The sequence below is a fragment of the Perca fluviatilis genome, chromosome 20, assembly GCF_010015445.1.
Source record: "Perca fluviatilis chromosome 20, GENO_Pfluv_1.0, whole genome shotgun sequence".
Classification (NCBI taxonomy): domain Eukaryota; kingdom Metazoa; phylum Chordata; class Actinopteri; order Perciformes; family Percidae; genus Perca; species Perca fluviatilis.
The window spans coordinates 12,484,777-12,507,683 of NC_053131.1; the positions used below are offsets into that span (position 1 = coordinate 12,484,777).

The window sequence follows — 22,907 nt, forward strand, 5'->3', positions numbered from 1 at the left end:
GAGGCTGATGGTAATGTCATTAGCAAGTGTTCATTAATTATGCTATATCAACTGGACAAATTGAAATTTGACTTTATAATGGTGCTATAAGAAAAGTAAGCCTGCATCACCAACGCCAGAAACATGTTCGTAATGACAACATACTGATGTTTAGCTAATGTTCACCTTCTTAGTTTAGTGTGTTAGCATTTGTTATTTGTTACAACCATAGGTTACAACTGTTACAACTAAGATGGGAACATCATTCGTTTTGTAAGTATTTGGTCACAAACTTAAGTATTGGAGACATTTTAAGTTTGACCTGATGATGGCCCTGAAATGGAATCACCAAAATTCTAACAATTCATTTTAAGGGGGAAATACATCTGGGTACCAAACGTCACGGTAATCCATCCAATACATTAAGAGACATTTCACTCAGAATCACAAATGTTAACCTCATGATGGCTCTTTAGTAAATGTCAAAGGATTGCCAAAGTTATTAGGATACATCATCTGAGAACAACATCTGTACAACCTTTCATGGCAATCCATCCAATAGTTTTTGAGATATTTCTGTTCAAACCAAAGTTAGCATCCCACTAGCATGTCTTAAAACATACTTCTTCGCCCTCTAAATGCAGAATCTATGAATAAGCAAGTGAAGTAACAACAAGCACATTTCTGAGTAAAGGGGGTCTTTAAGTCATTTGAAGCAGTCTGTATATTACCTCTGATTAAAAATCAAGACCACCATGAGGGAGCACAGAGAAGTCCAACTTTAAGGTTTTAAGTAGCCTAATTACAGTATGTTTGTTTATTGGCAAGGCTTGCAGGCTAGGCTTTACTGGAATCAAAAGTTGTTAAACCACTGTGTGGAGCTTTGCAACTGTAATGAATCATTATCTGGGTGGTAAAAGAATTGTGAGGGGGTAATTTGGGACCACACCGACAAAATACAAGTGCGCTGAGATCTCAAAGGCTTGGCCTTCATTCTTCATTCCAAATCTCACAAGGATTCCCTCAAATGTCAGAACTAGTTCCCAGTCAAGCTGTTTTAATCAGCGATGTAGTTTAGAAACAAATAGGGCCTAATCAGAAAGGCAGACTTGTGGTCCTGGTGGGAAGATCGGTTTCCTCTCTGTAGCATATCTCCATCTGGAACATTTTATAATGTCTGTCTGAGCATTTGAATTGTTGCATGCAAAAATAAGTAATTCACATTAGTTACTAGCTCACTTTTACATTTACATATCATCGGGCTTACAACAGACCTACAACTGAGTGTCTCTAACAAGAAAAGAATATTTAAAATCTAATTATAATATGGCCTGAAATGGAACCATGGCCCGATTTCTTTTTTTTAAAGTTTGCGTGTTAATGTAACAAGCATGCAGTGGTGTGACACGCCCTTCTGCGTCCACCGACTGAAGTAGTACTGCACAAATACAGAGTGCAGGCATGAAGACAGAATCAGACAGAGACAGAGAACACACAAATAACCGCAGTTATTCCTCTCAGCTGACAGTCTGTGCAAAAAGGGGACCAGGATGCTGTGTGACATGGAATCAAGATCACATGTTCACATAAAAGCACTTCAGCAACACAAATACTCCCACTCCAAAGGGCATCTATGTATTTATATAGTACACAGACAACAAGAGTCTACTAGTGCATTCACATGCTCCTTGGATAGTCCTAGTTCTCGAGTTGGAAAGTTGTGTTGTATTTTATTGCTCACAGCCTTAGCGTCTGGATGATGGGTTGGTGTGAAGATTCATGTTGCTATCTAAGTATGCTGAACAGTTCGATGCTTTATATTGGTGATTTTGTCCCAGACTTGTTGCTGCACCAGCACCAGTATTCCCTAAAACCATTAAAATATTGCTTTACTTGACTTGCTGTTATCAGGGTTTATGCGAATAAATAACTTTTTTTAAATAACGGTTACAACCTAATACCATTTTACAAATTACATGTGAGCAAGAAAATTATATACAATATGTAAATTAATTTCTAAAAAAATCTTCATCAACCCAACATTTACTTTTCTCCGCCATGTTTCTGTGTAATATGACGTCTACTTGGCAAGTCGTGTCCTTCCGACTTGAGTAAAATGTGTTGACCCACATCTTGTTCAAGCTGTAAATAAGTGAAGTGCCACTTAGTCTAGACAACTTGAGTGCCAATTCAATACTATTTAGTAACTATATTTCACCATTGACTTTAAAGTAAAAAAGTAGGTGTGATTTAAGTGGGGACTGGAGTGTTGTTTGTCCATTCACAGAACTGATATGGCTCTGGAAGGCTGCTCAAAACTATCAGAGTACCAAATTGACTCTAATGGGTGTGGAGCTCTCAGGAACACTGTAACAATGCTGATAAAATACACTCTCTGCCGTGCGTATCAAAAAACGTTCTGATAGGATTAAATACAACTTTTAAGGGAAAATGCTTACAAATTCCATGCTGGAAAAGATCCATTCTGGAAGAGGGAGGGGTGAGTTTACAGCAGGGAATTTATCGTTATAGCTTATGAGGCTAAAGGCTCTGCCTTGTGTTGCACAATAAGTCAGTGCCTCAGTGCTCTCAGTCAAAACAACTGGTGTCAGGCCTACATGGTTTACATGCCTATTCTCGGGCACGGCTGCCAATTCAGCGAGGGGGTTCAGGACAGTAGAGAGGGAGCTTAAGGCCAGTTTCACCAAGTGTTTGCAGATTATTGTCTGTTCTAACAGCTATTTAACCTCCAGAGCCGTGCGATGACCCAGACTGTGACCAGGTCACTCAGCGGAGATGGGAGACCCAACTGACCCCAATCAAAAATGGGTGGCAGTAGCTCAGTCCGTAGGGAGTTGGGTTGGGAATCGAACTGTAGATGGAGAGGTGCCAATACACCTCCTGGGCACTGCCAAGGTGCTCTTGAGCAAGGCACCGAACCCCCTACTGCTCAGGGCGCCTGTCCAGCAGTTGCAGCCCCCTCACTCTGACATCTCTCCATTTGTGCATGTATAGGACCTGAGCATGTGTGTATTTCAGGCCTGTGTGTTCTAACAACAGAGTGAAACAAATTTAATTTCTCCACTGGGGACCAATAAAAAGTATATATAAAAATAAAAAAATAAATAAAGTACTGGATAACAGTGTATTCAGATATCAGGTGAGGAAAATTACATGAAAGAAAAGATGCTGGTTTGGTGACTGAAACTGGTGATATAGCTACAAATCCAACGAAAACACCAAAACCAGCAATTCATTCTACAGGTATTTTCTGTGTATCCAAAGCCTGATACAGCTAATTTCCCTCCTTGGTTATCATCTAAAAACCATTAAAAAAAACATCTGACACTGAGTGACAAAGTTGCACTAGCTGACATGTGCTTTCATTATGATGAGCAGATCATATAGGTCGTAGATCCCACACACACTGTCCTGCTCTAAGTACTCGCTAGCAAGCCAAAGCCGTGGTTGGAAATAGTAAACAAATGCACATTTACTTGTTGGAGTAACGGTTGCTAAAAAACTACAGTTCCCAGCTGCTTTAGAAACTAAGTTTAGAGTTTATTTAAAACTAGAGTACGCGTGGCCGGGTTGGCTCGGTGGGTAGAGCAGGCGCACATATACTGAGAGGCTTATGCCTCGACGCAGAGGTCCAGAGTTCGAGTCCATCCTGTGACGATTTCCTGCATGTCTTCCCCCTCTCTCTCACCTAGCTGTCCTATCTATTAAAGGTGGAAAAGCCCAAAAAATAATCTGTAAAAAAATTTGAGTATGTCTTTGTGACATGTGTTTTAAACATTCACATCTTTAGTAGGAGCAAATGGCATTGTTGATTTTGGTCTTTTTTGATTTTGACAAAAACAGTAGAATATTGTCAGCTGTATCTTTAAACTGTTCCTTTGAGTACTACTTTGTAACATGTATTTACACATACAACTCTTTCTTATAAGGCAGTTGAGCGCTTGTTGTTGTTTTTTTTTGATTAAAATAACAAATTAGACTAGGAAATCCATCTTTGATCCATATCTGTGACTCTATGTCTTGAGGTTTCCTGTTGTATGTCAGATGATAGACTGGACCATTATATTGTAACACACATAAAGTCCATCAGATTAAGAAAACAAGGCTTCTTCGTTGACAGGAGTGAGACAACGACACAGAGGGTACACACAATGACATAGATTTGTCAGGACTGTTTAGATCCACACACCACAATAAAACAAGGACAATCTGCTTTCAGTTTTCATTTACTTCACATCCAAATGAAACAGACTGCAGGGAAATCTCAACATAGGCTCATTCCACTCACATTTTAAAGCCATCATTTTAGCAAACACAGCTGTTGAAAGTGCTTTTTATGATGACTTTGCATGCATTTCTTTTTTTATTAGACCAAAGCTGTTTTTATTTGATCTATGTTCTCCTTTTTTTATGTGTTTACTTTATTTTCTTGTATTGTGCATATTTTCAGTACTTTGAGTTTTAATTGACCTTGTACATAAAAAGAAGCCTCCCGCAACATAAATAAAGACGACTGAATTCAGATGTCGAAGGTTGGTTGACTGACTACTGACCAATCTCGCACAAAAACACTGACGCTGGGAAGATGCTTCTCTGCAACTGTTTGTGTTCGGACACTTGTCTTACCCCTCGCAGCAGCACCGGAGCAGAGCATTGCCCCTTTCTTCTCACATGTTGACTGCCTATTTATCCACTCGAGATTTTGTTAGGCTAACAAATAGGTCTCCTTTTCCCTCTCTGATGTCCTTTGAGCATTTTATTGCCATTTGGCCAGCCGCGCTGGAACCACAGAGGGAGTGGAGCATGATGGAAACTCCATATAAAAAGAAAATAAACCAAACTCACTTTAACAGCAACATTGTGAGAGAGAGAAGACAGCCCCGAGGATGAGAGATGCAAAGGATAACACGTTTGACACTGAGGGGAGGTGGTGAACATACATTATGAGTTTTTATGGTGGAAAAAACTACTCACCATTTCATTTTTCACCCCCTGTGATAACAAGACCGTTAACTCCTCTCCCCTTTGCCTCTTTATCCTCTGTATTTCTTCTTCAACAGTGAGCTTCCTCCTCACTCTGTGTGTGGTCTGCTTGATGAGCTGTAGTGTGGCTTCAAGTTAACAAAAGGCTATAGTGTTGCAGGTAGGGGTCATCTCGCTTTTGGTCACTGCTGCGAAAGGAAAAAGGAGAAACACATTCCAGTTTTTACGCTCCAACATCACACTCTAAGAATCACTGAATTTCTGTCTCTTTAGCTGCTAAAGGCTCCGCTATGTTCCCCAGCTAGTCTCTAACTGTGTCTGTCTGCTTCTTGGTGCTGAACAGGTGGTGTCCAGTGGGTTTTTAGAGCTTTTTCTCTGAAAACAGCTGCCTGCTGCAGCTGAAAACAACGCTATGAAAGTGAGAGTGATCCAAAACAGTAAAGTTGCAGCTGGACAGCGTAAAATGTGCTAAAACTCACTATAAAGCTCCGTAAAGCCAAGGGGAGCTGCAGATTCAGGTGATAATTCTCTGTAGGTTCATATGAGCATGCTACTGCATTATATATATATATATATATATATATATATATATATAAAAACTTACTAATACTAACACACAACTAACACTGGCTCAAAACAACCTATTAGTGCTGTGTAAAGTAAAACCCATATTCTGTGCTATATTAACTGGGTCCATTTTGAACCCAATGGTTTTACAGTGTGCATACTGGGCATATGTAATAGACATTAAAGCAGGGGTTTGGGCTGGCATTGTGCATACTGTCAACATCATCGGCAGATATTGGAAAATGCGACCTGTTGAGTGAGATGTAAAGCAGTGTGTCTGGTGACAGTGGATTTGGAGGCAGACAGCGTGAGTGTGGTCAGACAGTGATCCTTAAATCACAGGTCCAGGGAGTGATGACTGTTTAGCCACTTCACAATAACACTCATTTCATAAAGATGCACATGGGACTGGATGCATGCGTGTGTGTGTGTCTCTAAAAGACATAAGTGGGACTGCAATGTGTAAACAGCACGCCTGTGTGTCTGTGTTAAGGATGAAGCCCTGTAAAGATCTGAATTACATTGCAGAGTCTCGTGGTCATGCGTCGCGGCGATTTACCATAGGTGATCCAGCCAGAGTGTTTGCAAATCGCAGCCAATCCGCAAACCAGCAGACCACAATTGTTGAATATACTTTTCCACCCTGACTAAAGCTGTGAAACTAGCCACGTTCACATCCTGTGGTTACAAATTCACAGCACTAGTCAAGAAAGATTTCACTCTGACAAGTCCCTAGTGTCATATATAATACTTTAAAAGCTCTATCCTCTTATTGGATTATGCAATTGGGAGTTTGACTTTCCTCTATGAAAACATACATAGATGAGGAACCTTCTAACCTTGCAGCCGTGGGATGGTCTCATCTACAAAAGAAAAAGAAACTTTTATGATTTTATGATAATTTGTCACTACATTCACTGTCACTCTCCTTGACTGGAAGGGGAAGAAGAGCAGACATAGCACACCAAACCAAACACTGTTTATGTTTCTCCAGGACTGTCAAAATGTCCGCTTGCACACACTGCAGGCATGGAGGGGATCTCCATCCATCATGGTGATTCCCACAGACAAAACAGTCAACACCGAGGACAGACAAGATCTGTCCGGGCACAATACGCTCTCTGTTCACAGTGGGAAATCTTGAATCAAGTGGGAAAGAGCGTGAGGAGACGAAGAATGATGGAGTGAGAGATAGAATAAGAGTGAAATGCCAGATAGTGTGCATAATAAGCATTTAGAAATTTGGAGAAAAAACACACACACACACAGTAAAACAGGGTGGAGGTAGAAAAGCAGGGCGTTTTGCAAACAGAGGATGAGGCAATGTCACATGATCTGTTGAAGCCATACGGATGGGGAGCTGTGAAAGCTCGGGGACAATGCAGAGTATGAGAGCATGAAATGGAGAAAACCCAGCATTGTAAACTGTGACTCTCCAGCCTGAAGGCTTCGCTCCTCTGGGGAGATTTTGGCTGCGGTCCTGCCCTGCAACTGGCCCGTTGTCAGCAGCCACAGAGTGAGAGTGTTTTGCATGAAGAGATGATAAGATCCAGCTTTGATAAGCGTCTCGTTTGACACAAGCAGACAGGATGTGAGCGTCGGGTGCCATCATTTTAAAGAAAAGCAGAAACAAGAACTCATAGTTGATAACATTTAAATCAATAATGATCTTATAACTGCTGTTGCTTTCCAACTTCTAAATTTATATGAGACCAGTGTTGAAAGAAGTATTCAGATCCTTTACTCAAGTAAAAGTATTAATACAACAATGTACAAATACTCTGTTACAAGGAAAAGGCCTGCATTCAATAAAGTATCTTCGGCAACCCATACCGAAAGTGTCAAAGTAAAAGTACTCGGCCTGCAGAAAAATGGCCCATGCCACATTATTATTACATTTATAAGATTGTTAATACTGATGCATCAATGCTAGGCACCAACTTACTGTTGAAGCTGCTTAAGGTGGAGCTGGTTTTAACTACTTTATATATACAGGGGTTGGGCCCATCCAAAGGGTCACACGATAAATCTGGAAGATGATTATGATTAATTCTTATTCACTTTTGGGACGTTTCTCCAATGTTCTATTTTTTTGTGGAATATTGGCTAATTAGGGCCTCAAACAGTTATTAAAGTGCTATGCTGTGTTATATAACTTTTTTGTGCACGTTATAGATTTACAAAGTGAAAAATGTCGCATGTGCGACTCCCAACAAAGATGGAACAGAAGTCAGATGTCTCACTCTGTAGCTAAAACAGAGAGCTCAACACACAGGGTGAAAAGAGGAGCTGCAGAAATGTGCAGTACAACAAAAATATGTTTTTTGTTTTTATTAAACTATGTAAACCTATTCTGGTACAACCTCTGAATACAATTATGAACCTGAAAATGACCATAATATGAGCACTTTAAAGGAATAGTTCGAAGCTTGTTTTCTTTCTGATGGAGCATAGGTTGAGATGCTGGAAACAGGGAAACAGCTAGTCTAATAAAATTCACCTACCAGCAGCTCTAAAGCTCACAAATTAACACGTTATACCTCGTATGTGTAATCCATACAAAAACCTGAAGTGTAAAATTGACAACTTGTTGATTTATGGGGGGGTTATGTGCCTGTCTATTTCTTGGCTGGACAAAGTAACCTCTTCGCTGGTTGCCTTATTCACTGTATAAAAACAGTCTGGCAAATCAGCCCTCTAAAAACAGTAATTTCTTTGTTTTTACACTTTACACTGAGGTTTGGAGATGCAAAACGGACAAGCTTTGTTTATTTCCTAACTCCACTTCCTCTGCTGGTCCTCTGGGGATGCCTGTGTAAATGTGTGAATACATCTGTTGTTGGTGCTGAGTAGCACAAAGTGAGAGGCGAGCTCAAAGGGAAGGTGTGAAGCCCACACCAACCTAAATACAACCTATGAACACACACTGCTTTTGCTGGTGCATGTTCCACCTGTTGAAAGCATGATGTCTTTTTACCCCCAGAAGAAGAGGTAGAAGAGTGTGAATGCCCCACAAAGGGATTAACACTGACACATCCTTGTTTTCTCAAGGGGCACCTACCATACCACACACAGGCTAACACTTGTTTCGGCAAGAAAACATCCCATAGATACAGTCATTTAGCAGAAAAGAGTTAAGTAACAAAGTTTAAAGAGTGTCATCTTTGCTACACATTCCCAGATGCTGTTGCTCCAGACCGGCGTGTTGACAGAGCAGAAAACAGGTAAAATTGACCTGAAGGGAAACTGTTAAGCACATCCCCAAACCAGACGTTTATGAAGCTATAAATCACTTGGTCAGTCAGCGCTGAGAGGTGTTTGTTATCTGCCAGCCAGCTTCTGCAGAGGAGCAGAGGAGACACTGGGGACGGCTCTGTGTAAACACATACCAAGCTGGCTTTTGTTGTTAAAGAGAACTACCAGAGGTCCCCAGAGGTCCACACAGGACTTCAAGGGACAAGGAACAGCACAGAGAGAGCTGTGACAGGCTTGTAAACCTAAGCCACCATGCACTCTTCCATACCCCGCTGCACCCTGCTCATGCCAGCTCACCATATACTGTAGACATGCGCTAATGCAAATACTGTCTCTTGTGGGCCACCGTAGCTGACTCACAGACATTGTGACCAGAGAAAACAATTCTTTAGTTTATGATTTGAAAAGAAGCTCATTGTGATAGAAACTACAGAGCCTACAGCCATGTAAGCAGCTCTGTGAAGCTGTACATTGGCACAGCTAAATGCTAACATGCATACAGTACGTGCTCACAGTGACAATAGTAGCATGCTGATGTTACCGTACTGTAAGCAGGTATAATGTTTACCATGTTCACCGTCTTAGTGTAGATGTTACAGAAGCATGGTAACATAGCACTAAAGACAGCGTACAGCTGAGGCTAATGTCATTATTTGTGCAGCCATTTAGTAATACTGTAAATTAAAGTATTGGAGACATTGAGATTTTGACCTGATGGTGGTGCTAGATGAACTGTCAAAGGATCACCAAAGTCATTAGGTTTCATCACATGGGAACCATGAATGCGTGTGCCAAACGTCATGTCAATCCATTAAAATGGTTGTTGTTGATATTATTCAGTCTGGGTGATCAAAGTGGTGGACCAATTGACAGACAGACAGGAAAGAAATTCTACAGAAAATTTGTTCTCTTGATAGAAATAGGATGGGACAATAATTCTGACACACACACACACACACACACACACATACACATACAAACACACACATACACACACAAACACACATACACACACACTCACACAGGTTTGTGGCACTATCTTTGTGGGGACCTGTCATTGACATAATGCATTCCCTAGCCCCTTACCCTAACCTTAACCATCACAACTAAATGCCTAACCTTAACCCTTACCCTCACCCTAACCATAACCTAATTCTATCCCTAATCCTAAAACCAAGTCTTAACCCTCAAACAGTCCTTTAAACTTGTGGGGTCCAGCATTTTGGCCCCACAAAGCTGTCGGGACCCCACAAGTATACTGGACTCCTGGTTTTTGGACCCCATGAATATAGTTAAACAAATACACACACACACACACACACACACACACACACACACACACACACAACACACACACACACACAAACACCATTTAACAGTCCTGTAAAAGTGCAAGACATGAAGTAGGGCCTAACGAAAAAAATCAGTAACTGTATGAATGACTGACTATATGCAATAATGTAGTTATCATTTGTGAAACCTTACATGCATGGAGCTGAGTGCTGATCCTTCTTTACTGTAGAACAGCTAATGTGAAAACCATGAGTTCCATATCCTGACAGTGTTGCATCTTCTTTACCAGGCAAAAATGTGAGAAATATGAAACAGGTCTGGTGAGAAGGATCCAACAATACACACATTGACCCTGATCCCAGCTGGCCTTTCTTTTCATACGTTGGCTTCTTTTGTCACAGTGAGCGGGGAGCTGACATCATCCACATGTAGTCAATGACTCTGACAGTATTTGGTTGCAGAGAGGAAGAAAAAGAGAGAGAGAAGTGGAGGAGTGGGAGAAGGTGACAAAGGAAGACAGATGAGTGAGAAGAAAGGATTGAGGGAGGCAGGAAGGCAGTTTTCATGGAGGGAGAAAAAAAAAAACAGAGGGTGTAGGTTAGAAGGGGGGGGGGGGAGTGATGGTTTTAGCAGACTCAGACAGAAGCAGACAGCAGTATAGAGAGAGGGAAAACAGCTCTGCTACACAACTCAAGAACCAGACCATATGGTTTGTTGGCCTGCCTGTGTGGTATTGTCTGTCCGTGTGCAACTTTAGCAAAGCTGACAGTAAAAGAGAATTAAAGAGACAGATGAAAAGGGATAGGAAAAGTGTGACTGAAAGAAAGAGGGAGAAAGAGGAACGTATGGCTCAAACTTGACTGTTTCAGTGACATGCTGTCCTCTGCTGGACAGTAAAGGTACTGTCCTCTATGGCCAGTCTTTTGTTTCTCTTTACCACAAGAGACCGCCAGAACTGAAGCCTCTGTAACACCATGGAAGACTCCTTTGTATAAAAGGTTCTGGAATAAATCAAGTCACAGATTATCTCTAAATTGATTTTGAGGAGAAAATCTGTCAATCTCTTCTATTTCCTATTTCCCTCTCCTGCCAGAAGACGTATGCTGTTCAAGTGGAAGCATTGCCTCTGATATATGGAAATTGAGTTAAAGAGGTTCAGTTGCGGAAAGTAACTAAGCACTGTACCTAATTTTGCTTTAGTATTACCATTGTACTCCACTACATTTCTGAGGGAAATATTGTACTATGCACTCCACTAACTCAAATCTACACAGCAGTTAGTACATAAAGCAACTAAAATCAGCCCCACCTTTATCAGCTGCAACATTACCGTGAGGTACACATTAATGCATCAATAATCCAATATTATAATATATACATTATTCTGAAATAGGTCGTACTGAATGATGAGCACTTTTACTTTTGGTACTTTAAAGTGCTCATATTATGCTCATTTTCAGGTTCATAATTGTATTTAGAGGTTATATCAGAATAGGTTTACATGGTTTAATTTTCAAAAAACACCATATTTTTTGTTGTACTGCACATTGCTGCAGCTCCTCTTTTCACCCTGTGTGTTGAGCTCTCTGTTTTAGCAACAGAGTGAGACATCTCACTTCTGTTCCATCTTTGTTGGGAGTCGCACATGCGCAGTACCTAGGTAAGGACTACTAGCCAGTCAGAAGCAGAGTATGAGGGAGTGCCACGCTAGCAGCTAGGCGAGCACGTGTGTTACAAAGCAGTGTTTTCTGTTGGAGATGGTAAGTCACTTTGGGGTGGACTTTGGGCTTTTTCACTTTGTAAACCTATAATGTGCACAAAAAAGATATATAACACAATAAAGGAAAGGGAAAAAGCCAAAAAAGCATAATATGAGCACTTTAATAACTGTTTGAGGCCCAAATTATCCAATATTCCAGAAAAAAATGGAACATTAGAGAAACGTCCCAAAAGTGAATACGAATTTGTGCAGCAGAACTTTATTTTTCTTCTTTCCTGCCCGATTAATCATATCCCAGATTTATCTTGTGACCATTTGGATGGGCCCAACCCCTGTATATATAAAGTAGTTAAAACCAGCTCCACCTTAAGCAGCTTTTTCACTTTGTACACCTATAACATGCATAAAAAAGATATACCGGTATAACACAAAAAGGACTGGGAAAAAGCCAAAAAGCATAATATAAGCACTTTAAGTAAAGTTTGTACTTTTACTGAAGTACAAATTTGAATGCAGGACTTTCCCTTGTAACAGTAGTACTTCTCACTGTGGTATTGCCACTTTTACTTAAGATCTGAGTGCTTCTTTCACCACTGAAGAGGTTACGTATTATATCCAATTAGAGGTTACATTCTGTACTCCATCAAAGGAATGATTATGCTTATTTTGGATTTTCTTTTCAAAATATCGGAACTAATAAACTCAATCAATATTGATTACATTACATTAAAGAATTTACTTTTTGTCTGGATAGATTGTTCTTGTGGTTGAAAGATGTTAAAGGGGGAAATAGGTTTTCATGTTTTATACCATCTCATGTTGTCATACAAACACCTTAAAAAAGTTTGATTTGTCCTATTGCATTCTAGCTCATATTTATCTTCTACTTTACTTAGACTCTTTTGAAAAGCCTATTTATGTGTCTTTTTTAATGTGTTTCCTTTATATATTCCTTTATGCCTTTCTGTTTCATGTAAAGAACTTTGAATTGCCTTGTTGTTAAACGGTGCCATACAAATAAACTTGCCTTGCCTTTTTTGTTTCTCATCATCTCTCTATGGTTTCTTGATTAAACAGAAATTTATTTTGGAATATGCACCATGTAAGCACAAATTATCTGAAATAACAAAGGCCTTGAAACTACATTTTAACTTGGGGCTCCTTTACAAGATGGGGCTTCAAGATGAGATAATGATTAAGGTGACACCTTCCGTTTTAAGTATTAAAGAAAAACTTTTTCTCATATTTCCATCCAGAGCCACAGAAGACACTTGCTTTCTCAGGCAGAGTAGTACTTGCCATGACCAGAAAACTGATTTTGATGTGTAAAATCTGCAGAGTTCCCCTTTAAAACACAGAGCAGCCAGCCATATTAACCAACCAGGGGGCTTTATGTCAGTGTTGCCTATGTTGTAAGTGGTGCATACAGTATTAACCAGCTAATAGGGGAGATGCAGCTTGACATGCACAAAAAGACGTCAAACTTTTGAAACTTTTATCAGATAAATGGTTTCAGATGTATGAGATGTGGATTCCCACCACTATTGTTTGTCATCTTCCTGAATGCCTCATATTAAATCAATTCAAACAAATGCAAGGCATTGTTTTTGTCTTGGACTCTGTTGTTGAGTTTAATGGGGTTTTTGTCCTCTTCCCAGCAGACCACTAACCAGCTTAATCTGTCTGACTAATCAATGTCCCTTTTGTCAGAAAAGGACTTGGAGTATCTCGCGTGTTTGAAAAATTGCTATAATTGGATTTTCTTTCTTTCATTTTAAATTGTCAATTGGTAACACCTTGCATCATGTTTTCCACATGCTGGATATTTTTTTAAATATAGTTTTTATTGGTAACATGCTGGATATCTTGTGTTGGAATAGAACTTTTTGTGTTTTCCCTCAGTTTACGTGAGTAAACGGAAAGACTTATGTCTACGGCCATCTCCGTGCATCTTATGTAGACTGCAGATGCTTTCTGGTGTGCAAAGTTATTGCTCAATGTAGCACTTCCAAGTGAACAATATGTTATACAGCTGTCAAACAACAGTTTTCTTAATGACCAAATGTTCTGCTCTTTGAAGGCTTTGGCTGTACACACATATAACAATAGAGTAAATAACACCAGACTCTTGAAACAAACAGCTCCCCTTCTGCTGCACCCCTCCTCCATTTCTCAGAAAACCTTCTTGATCCTTTTCTTTTTTTAAACTATCACCACACTTGCAGCAACAGATGCTTCCACAACTAAAACACACTCAGTCAATTTGTCCAGTTCTTGTCAGTTTTTGTCTTTAATCCCCCAGCTAACGCCTCAACCTCCACCTACTGAAAGAAGCAGGGTGGAAAGTACTTGCGTAAGACAGTTAAAGTGGATATGTTTCTGAAAAAGGGGGTCGTTAAGCAGTTACACGGGACAGAAAGCGTCCTTCAAGTATGATCCCCGCCGCGGCAGAAGAAAGGGGGGAAAAGGTCAGTACCTCGGTATCTGCTTCTTGGTGGGGGTGTGCATCCCGAAAAAGAAAGGGACAAGACAATTGAGCACTCTCTCCCTGCACTTAGCCCCAACAGCCGCTTTACACCCCCAGCAACGCCACATCCCATCGAATAACGGACACACTGATCAAAGGGGATTTCCAACTCGCCGTGTCTCGCTGTCCCCTATCTACGTCAACTGGAGCGAAGGATGGAGGCCATACTGGTTATTCAGTTCCTCCTGGTATACTGATTGGGACACAATGGAGTCTCATGCTGTGTCAGTTATGTGTTTGTGTGTGTTAAAGCATCCTCTTCTCTTTTATATGCACACACACACACACACACAGTACACATCACTCTATGACCATGACCCTATAGCAGGTGGTGTGAGGGCCACAATTGCTTGGGCTGGAATCTGTTCTCTGCCAGCTGTGGAGAAGCCGGCCAACGGCAGGCACTGCCTGAAGAAATGGTACTGAGGAGAAAATAAGTTTAACTGGGAGAGGGACTGGTGTGCATAGTCATTGGACAAGGGGGAAGACTAGTTCAGGAAGTCAGAATTACATCACGGAGGCTGGGAAACATGGAGGAAGACCGCAGGGATTGAGCTAAAGCTAAAAAAGAGAAACTAACTCTGGGGGAGAAGTTTCAAAAGATAAAATACATGGTCTAATGGAGGTCTGCAGTCGAAGAAATGGTGCCTGCATTTCAACCCTAAAATGGAAGTTATGATTTTACACTACCTATTGCAGCATTATCTTTTTTTTTTTTTTTGTTAAGATTTTAAGGTCTTTATTTTCACAGGGCAGATGAAGACATGAAAGGGGAGAGAGAGGGGCGAATGACATGCAGCAAAGGGCCGCAGGTCGGAGTCAAACCTCTACACGCGTGCGCCCGCTCTACCAACTGAGATAACCCTGCCACTGCAGCATTATCTTTTGGACTGTGTTTATACTATTGTGTCTGAGTTGGTTGTTCACATACAAAACATTTCAATTTGCCAGTCACGTGGAGAAAGCTGGGGAGATAAACCTTAGGCCTGTTCAGTAGCATTTCATTTTTCATATCATTCTTTCATCTGCTATTCAGTGTATATTTGACATTTTTCCACATATATAACAGTACATGTCATCTTTTAACTGATTGTTTGTTCTTTTGGTTTTGAATACGTGTTAGCAGAAGATGCATGTTATACTGCTTTTACTGTTTTATAAATAGCCTTATCTTGTACTCTCATGTGGGACGTTTCAAATGTTTGTGAAAAAAAAACCTAACTAACTAATTGCAGTGTTTCTATTATTGTGTCTACCCTCTGCATATGGGCTGTATGTGGAAGGCAGGGTTAGGCACTTTGATAAAGTTGGGGTACTTGGTTAGATTAGAATGAAGAAAATATTCAAAATGAATGCAGCAGACTCAGAAATATCCTGACTTTTTGTTGCCAGGTATGGGTCAAGGTCCAAAAACCCAAGATCCTACACTTCCCATCATGCAACTCAATAGTGCATTTTCATTAGATCTTCGCTGCCTTGCCTGTACATCTTTCAAAGGCCACATACCCAGTTTGCAGTGCAGGTTTTCCTTTAACCTTTTTTATTATTATAAGTCTAAACCACAATAACCCTGATGACATCACTCGGGTTACTTTCTCAGACTTGACAAATCCAAAAAGCTCCTCAAGAGCCACAGAAAACATTAAGCTACTGTCTTCGAAGGCAGACTAGTACTCCCCATGACTAGAAAACTGATTTTGATTTTGTGTGAAATCTGTGGAGTTCCCCGAGTGCGTTGTTGATGGAATGACGAGGTACTTCTACAGTAATACTACTGTTACTGTATTATTAAATGTGTCACTTTGTGCTCAGCTATTATATTTATTGCACCCCCACCACTTTACCTGCGGCCGGAGCTGTAAAAAAAAAATAAATAAAAAAAAAATAAGGGCCATTTTTACTCCCTGCACGTCATCATTCACCACTTCAACTATATAAAAGCCCTGTAGTTTCACAACGTCAAACTGTCATACATGCAGTCCAGCACTTCTTCATTGTTACACATACAGTATCACGTTATCATGTTATTATATTATTCATGTTGATCTGACTTCCTCTCCGGGATTTGTGTCATCTGAAGGGTTTCTGTGCAGCTTTCGTGCTGCATCAACCGCACATTTTCAACACCAACCAAGACTAATAGAAGAACAGACGGGGCTAGGCAGGGGATGGTGCTCAATGTTCATAGTCATTTACTGATGCAATCGTTTAATTAGTCATGACCTACATTTTAAATGTGCCGGGTAGCCTCAATTTATAAAGAAAAAAAATACTTTCTTTCATACTCGTATGTTTTAAACAGATAATTCTTCAACTTGGCTCTATTTTCATTATTTTGGACATCAATGGTGAGAAATGGCACGACAGTAAGCCAGATATTCTAAACTTCTTTATCTGGAAGTTATCTGAGTGCACCCAAAATGTCAAAGTAGTCACTGAAAATCAGTGTGCATGCACAACTATGATAAGTATGGTGGGACAAAATTGGGCGTGAAGGTGTGATAGATGTTTAAGTGTGGACATTTGGGTAACACTTTTGCTATTTGTTTTCTTTCACAAATGAGTTTTGTTTAAAGCCTGTTTCCTCATCTGACTCCTCATGTTTCTTGCCCCTATCTGACTAGTGACTTATTTTTAGTGATGTCATCACGTTTCCAGATGCCAGAAATGAACTTGGTAACTATTGTTAATAATAGCAATAGGAACAATGGCCAAAAATTGGAAAATAAGACCCAAGTTGTAACAAACAAATGAAAATACACTTTGAAAGAAAGTTATTCAAAGTGGATTAACTTGCATTTGCTTCTCAAAACTTGAGAAAAACTGGGATTTATGCTAAATTGATGCAAGCATCCGTAGGAGAACTCCCAATAGTAAAGAAATGGGAGCGAGAGCTGAGCTCGGAGGGGAACGTAATTAATTGGGAGACAGTTTGGGACAACATTTCCCACTGTCACCAGAAATCCAGAACCCAAATCACCAGCAGATCCACTTCAACATATGTCATAGGACATATTGGACACCTCAGAAGAGATACGTCTCTAAATTCAATAGGGAGCATTCCTACTCCCTATTGCACATTCTGTCAACCTGAACAAACTTTCCTGCACATGGTCTGGGAGTGTGAACAAGTGCATGAGTTTTGGAATAAAACAACATCAATAATATCTGATGTGATGTCGGTCACCAGTACTCAGTTCATTCATGGGGCAGATACAGTACAGCATAGCATATCAACAGCAGATGTGACAAATGCAGGAGCAGAGAAGGTTAAGCTGGGAAGATTTTGTTATGTATGGCTGGACCGCCACACAGGGCAGCCAGTGTCTCCCTCCTGCCAGGGCCAGAGTTTCCTCTCACCACCTGATTCAGCACCCAACATCTGCACCAAATTAGCATGCGGACAGTCATACCCAAACCCCTGGAGCCGGCCAACAAGGGGCCGAGGCAAACAGATCCCCATGACACACAGACTAATGCAGGCAGACGGACGGCCCACAGGAACGCCTCACATGTTCCACAGAGGGAATGCAAAACATCCTGCACTCAGCAGCACCTCAGAGTACAGCGCACATCTGGGCTGCAGATGTACCGTCAGCAGAAAAGAGGTGAGAGGCTGCTGTACGGTTCTGCATGCGTGCTTGGATGCTCATGTGTATGAGTGACTGTGTGTATCCATATTTACACAGCACACACTCTTTCTTTTTCATAGAGAGGCTGTGCACACGTGTGTCTATGTATATAACCAAATGGGCCATAGCAGAAGCAGCATTTCTGTGGGTGGAAGGAAAGTAGGTCAGAGGAGAAGACACAATCAGCCATTGAGAGCTAGACTGTGTTTAGAAAGGCGTGGAGGCTCGACATCTATGAAGGAAGAGGACTTGTTTCAGGTCAGTGGAAGACAAACACACAGATGGCCGCAGATGTGACCACTACACTCTTTAAAAACAAAAAAAAGGAAAGCAAAAAAAGGGGAGTAGAAATGACCAGAAACACCTACAAATTCATGTTGAATAGGAAGTGGGACTGGGCCTTTGCCTTCACATCATAACAGCAAGTCTTGAAATATGCATGATGTAATATTGGACCCATCTTCAAGAAGGAAAGCCTTCAATTCCTGGAAAGCTGGTGTGCAAGGAGGCCATTGAGGGCACCTTACTTCATACTGGTGTTCATGTAACAAGTCTCAAATTTGTTTTGCAATTTAAATGATTTTTATGAGTAATCATGCAGCATTAGATTCATCTGGAGGGGCTGTTATATGACTGTTGGAAACAAGACGGTCAAATAACTCATGACTCATCTCATGACCCAAGATGGCTGTCAATAGCATCACTAATAAGAGTTGACATGAGTTGTTGAAGTCTGTTGAAGTCTCACTCGTCTGATACAGTTTTTATTGGATCTGTGCCTGAGTTGTGCATTTTCTGTGGTTATTTTTGTTGTAAATTTGATTAGTGTCAGTCTGCTGCAGCTGCTTCTTTAACGTAAATAAATAGTTTCACAATTTGGGAAATATGCTTAATCGCTTTTTTTTTTGCAGAAAGAAAAACATGCGAAGATTGATTGCAGTCTCATCTCCGTCCATTAAATGTGAAGTTACAACCAGCAGCGGGTTAGCTTAGCTTAGCATAAAGACTGTAAACAAGTGGAAATGGCCAGTTTGGTTCTCTTCAAAGGTAACAAATAATAAACAAACAAGAAATAATCTTTAAAGTTAATTTAGAGGGACTAGAAAGCAGATCCTATTACCATGGACAGAGGCAGGCTAACTGTTTCCCATTGTTTCCAATCTTTGTGCTAAGCTACGCCAACCCACTGCTGCTTATATTTAGTGTACGATTATGGGAGTGGTATCATTCTTCTTCTCATCTAACTCTCGGCCAGGAAGCAGATAAGTGCATATCCCAAAATGTAAAAGTATTTGTATAACTCTTCACTAGTACAGTTTGTCTGTGATTTATAATTGTACCTTTTGTTCCCCTTGATATATTGGATTGCTTTACAGTATAGTGTATGTGACCACTGAAGCTGCATATTGGTCAACAACGATTTATCTTGTTTTGATGTGCTACCCCTTTATTAGAGCTAAACATATAAATTAATCCATTTACTTTCCTGTCTACATGGGGGGGGGGGGGAGAGAAGGGGAATGACATGCAGCAAAGGGCCGCAGGTCAGAGTCAAACCCGGGCCCGCTGGGTCAAGGAGTAAACCTCTATATATGGGCGCCCGCTCTACCAACTGAGCTATCCGGGCACCCCAAAGCTATTATTGTTGACTATCATTATAACTTTATTTATATAGAAGCATTGTTTCAAAGTACTTTACAACTGTCCTGAACAAGAATAAAGGTCAACCTTAAGAGGTGAAGTAAAACAAGAGACCCTAGACCTGTTGCTCAGGTCACCAAGTCAGTAAGTGAGAAAGCAAGCCATGCCTGAAACAGCCTCTCTTCAAGACAGGGTGCAGCACTGCTGTAGTCCACTAGGTGCCACTTGTGCTCTTTCTCTGTGATGGTTGAGAGCAGAGATTCACTCACCCTCTCTAGATTAGACTTCCATTAGTTAAAAAAAGAAAGAAAAGAAATCACATTTTTACCTGAGACTGAGACTTATAACCTCTAATAACAGACATATATGATGGAGGCAAACACCAAAACACATCCAAGCATATAGTCAGCTTTTCCTCTGCAATAAGAAAGAATAATTGAAGTAAAAATGTTGCAGAAAAGTCTCTAATTTTTCCCCAAACAGACTTAACAGTAAGGGCACAGCACAAACCACACACACTTTACATAAAACGCCTAAAACATTCACACGTGCGTATACATGTATATACTCAGTTTCACATGTTCCGTGCACTTTCCTATGCATTTACAGTATCACATTTCTGAATGAATGCTACAGCATGCCTGAGGCGTATTTCCTGGCACCTGTAGGTCTCCTGAAGTACTGGAAACACATCATGGCAGAATGCGGCCCGGTAGGTAAACTTTCCAGGCATTGTTGTCGTTGCTGTCCTCAGATCACATTAAGCCACTGTTTCCCTTCCTCTCTCTAGCATGTTTTGTTTCCCCGGAGGGACGCCCAGGGCAGTGTTTGAGAAGTCCTGAGGGACAAAGAGATGAGAGCAAGGTAAACGGGGAGGCTCTAAAAAGACAAGAAGCTGGAAGCTGCGGTCACAAAGTGAGTCAACATTCTCCAGAAGATTTTCCACAGATGCAGAAGTAGTTTAGTGCCCGTCATGTAAAAGTCATAAAGGGAGTTTTAAAACCAAACTTCTTCTTACTTATACCTATCTGCCATGATATTTTGAAAATATTTACTGTGTGTTTTGTTAAAAATTCAAGAATGATCCTTAGAAATCAACAATCAATCAATAACTTTGTTCTTCCACTTAAAAGAGTAGCCCAACATGTTGGGAAACATAAACCCACACATATTGTATTTAGATGGAAAGATATTTAGGATTTTGTTACATTTGGACAAAGCCAGGCTAGCTGTTTCCCCCTTTTTCCAGACTTTGTGCTAAGCTAACCAGCTGCTGGCTGCAGCTTTCTAAACCTGAAACCACCATTTGAGTTGATATGGCTATAGTTGCTTATTTACACATCCTGGAGATAAGATGTGGGTCGTGTTTCTGGCCACCTGGTGAATGTCACTCTCCTTTTGGCTCTGTTTTTGGTCTCCACCAACTCCTGAGGGAAATATCTGCCTCTTTAGCTGCTAAATGCTCCACTATGTTCACCCGATAGGCGCTAACTTTGTTGATTGGTAGTATGCAGTTGGTTTATCAGAGCTTGTTTGCTCTGCCTACTGCAACCAAAAACAACGCTGTGAGAGCAATGAGAGTAAACAAAATGGTAAAATGTGAAAAAATTTGCTAATGTTAGCTATGAAGCTTATAAATTTGATACAGACAGAAATGAGAGTGCGATTGGTGTTTTCATCATATCCCAGCAAGAAAGCAAATAAGTTGCTCGTCTGAAATGTTGAACTATTCTTTTAAGCTGTCCCGATTGAAACGTACTGTAAGGACAAAAACAACAAAATGAGAGATGTTTATCCACCAGTCAAACACTGTTCTGCTTCAGAGGTATAATGAGTTAAGCGAGGTGGGGAAGGACAACTTGACTCAGAGCAGGGAGGGAAAATAAATACCGTGATGAAGACACTTAGACAGGCCTTTCATAGCTCATTATTTTTACTGAAATAAACCGCATCTCTCTGACTGATTAGGGAACCCCTGCACTGTGTGTTCTGTGTGTTCCTCTCCATTAACTTGTTTGTGTGTGTTCATCTGAAGAAAGAAATAAGATGAGCTATCTCCCAGCGTGAGGTAAACACCACTGTGGGCAAGTTCTAATCTCTCCTCGCCCTCTTTTCTTTTCTCCCCTCCTCCCGTTGAATGAAAGAGTAAGTGGGCTCAGGTTGTAATTACAGTAATGAATGATTTTGCTCTACCTTTCCGCCCATGTTACATGTTTTCTGATCCCCCCCCCCTTCACCCTCCCCCTCTCTGTTCCGCTGGATGTGAGTTAGCTGCTCAGGCCTCTTTGTTTTTGGTAAGGAGATCCCCTGTTTATGTGGAGGTGGGTGTCCCTGGGTGTTCTTTTTTAACCACATTTTCTTTGATCTGCTCCTCCTACTCTTGCCTCGAGTGTGCTAGACTGTGAGTGTGTGCACGTAGTTCTGACGAGCCTAAAATATTAATACTACATCGTCTTCATGTGTGCACAAACGTGGTTTTACTGTGTCTGTGCTTGTGTGTGCTCACGTTTGGTGTCTTGTAATGTAAGTGCAGTCTGTGAGAGGTTTCAGTGGCTTTGGGAGTCTGCAGGAGTGTAATAATGTGGTGCTGGACGACTTTATAATTGAAATGTCACTTGAAAAATGGGCTTCCATCTGCTCCGACTCTTTTTACACACATGATCACACACGTCTGTACCTCTAAAATCTGGGAATAGCACTGCATCCATATATATATATATGGCAAAAAGCCACCTTTGCATATGGTTATTATTACATGCAGACTTCATGTTTTAACCCCTCAACATACATTTTCTCCTTTTAGTTTTCCCTTAAGGAGCTTTAAAGCTGCTTTCATCAAATATTAGTGGGATTTCCCATTCATTTGTTCTTATTTAGGCTAAAAAAAGACTCAAAAACTGCACTATATGTTGAACCCATAGAAATGTACCACCCAACACTGCAGTTCCCCTGAGCTCTACAAAAACTTTTAACATCTTTCAGCTCATTGTTTTGGTTTACGGGCCTGCAACTGAGCTGAGAGAGTCTCACCGCTCTCATCAGCATCATTTTCAGCTGCAGCAGGCAGCCTCTTGATTTTCTGACTGTACGCTGCCTACCTGCACAGCAATAAACGACAGACAGACAGACAAAGTTAGCAACTAGCTGGCGAACATTTAGCAACTACGATAGCACATGAAGTTTATAAGGTGGTAACATGTCAATGTTGTGTTTCGAGTGTGTTGTGCTGCCCCAAAGTAGCCAAAAAAGAATTTTTTGAGTGAAATGTGCAAATGGCTGCACTGTTCCA

At 40.8% G+C, this 22,907-nt stretch overlaps 1 protein-coding gene across 1 annotated transcript in view; it reads right to left on the reverse strand.

The window, feature by feature from the left end:
• plekhh1 (pleckstrin homology domain containing, family H (with MyTH4 domain) member 1) overlaps positions 1-22,907 on the reverse strand; it is a 210,329-nt gene that overhangs the window by 45,354 nt on the left and 142,068 nt on the right. The window contains exon 5 of the mRNA XM_039786894.1: positions 20,281-20,456. The gene's annotated coding sequence lies outside the window, so the exon portion shown is untranslated. The remainder of the gene's footprint in view (positions 1-20,280; positions 20,457-22,907) is intronic.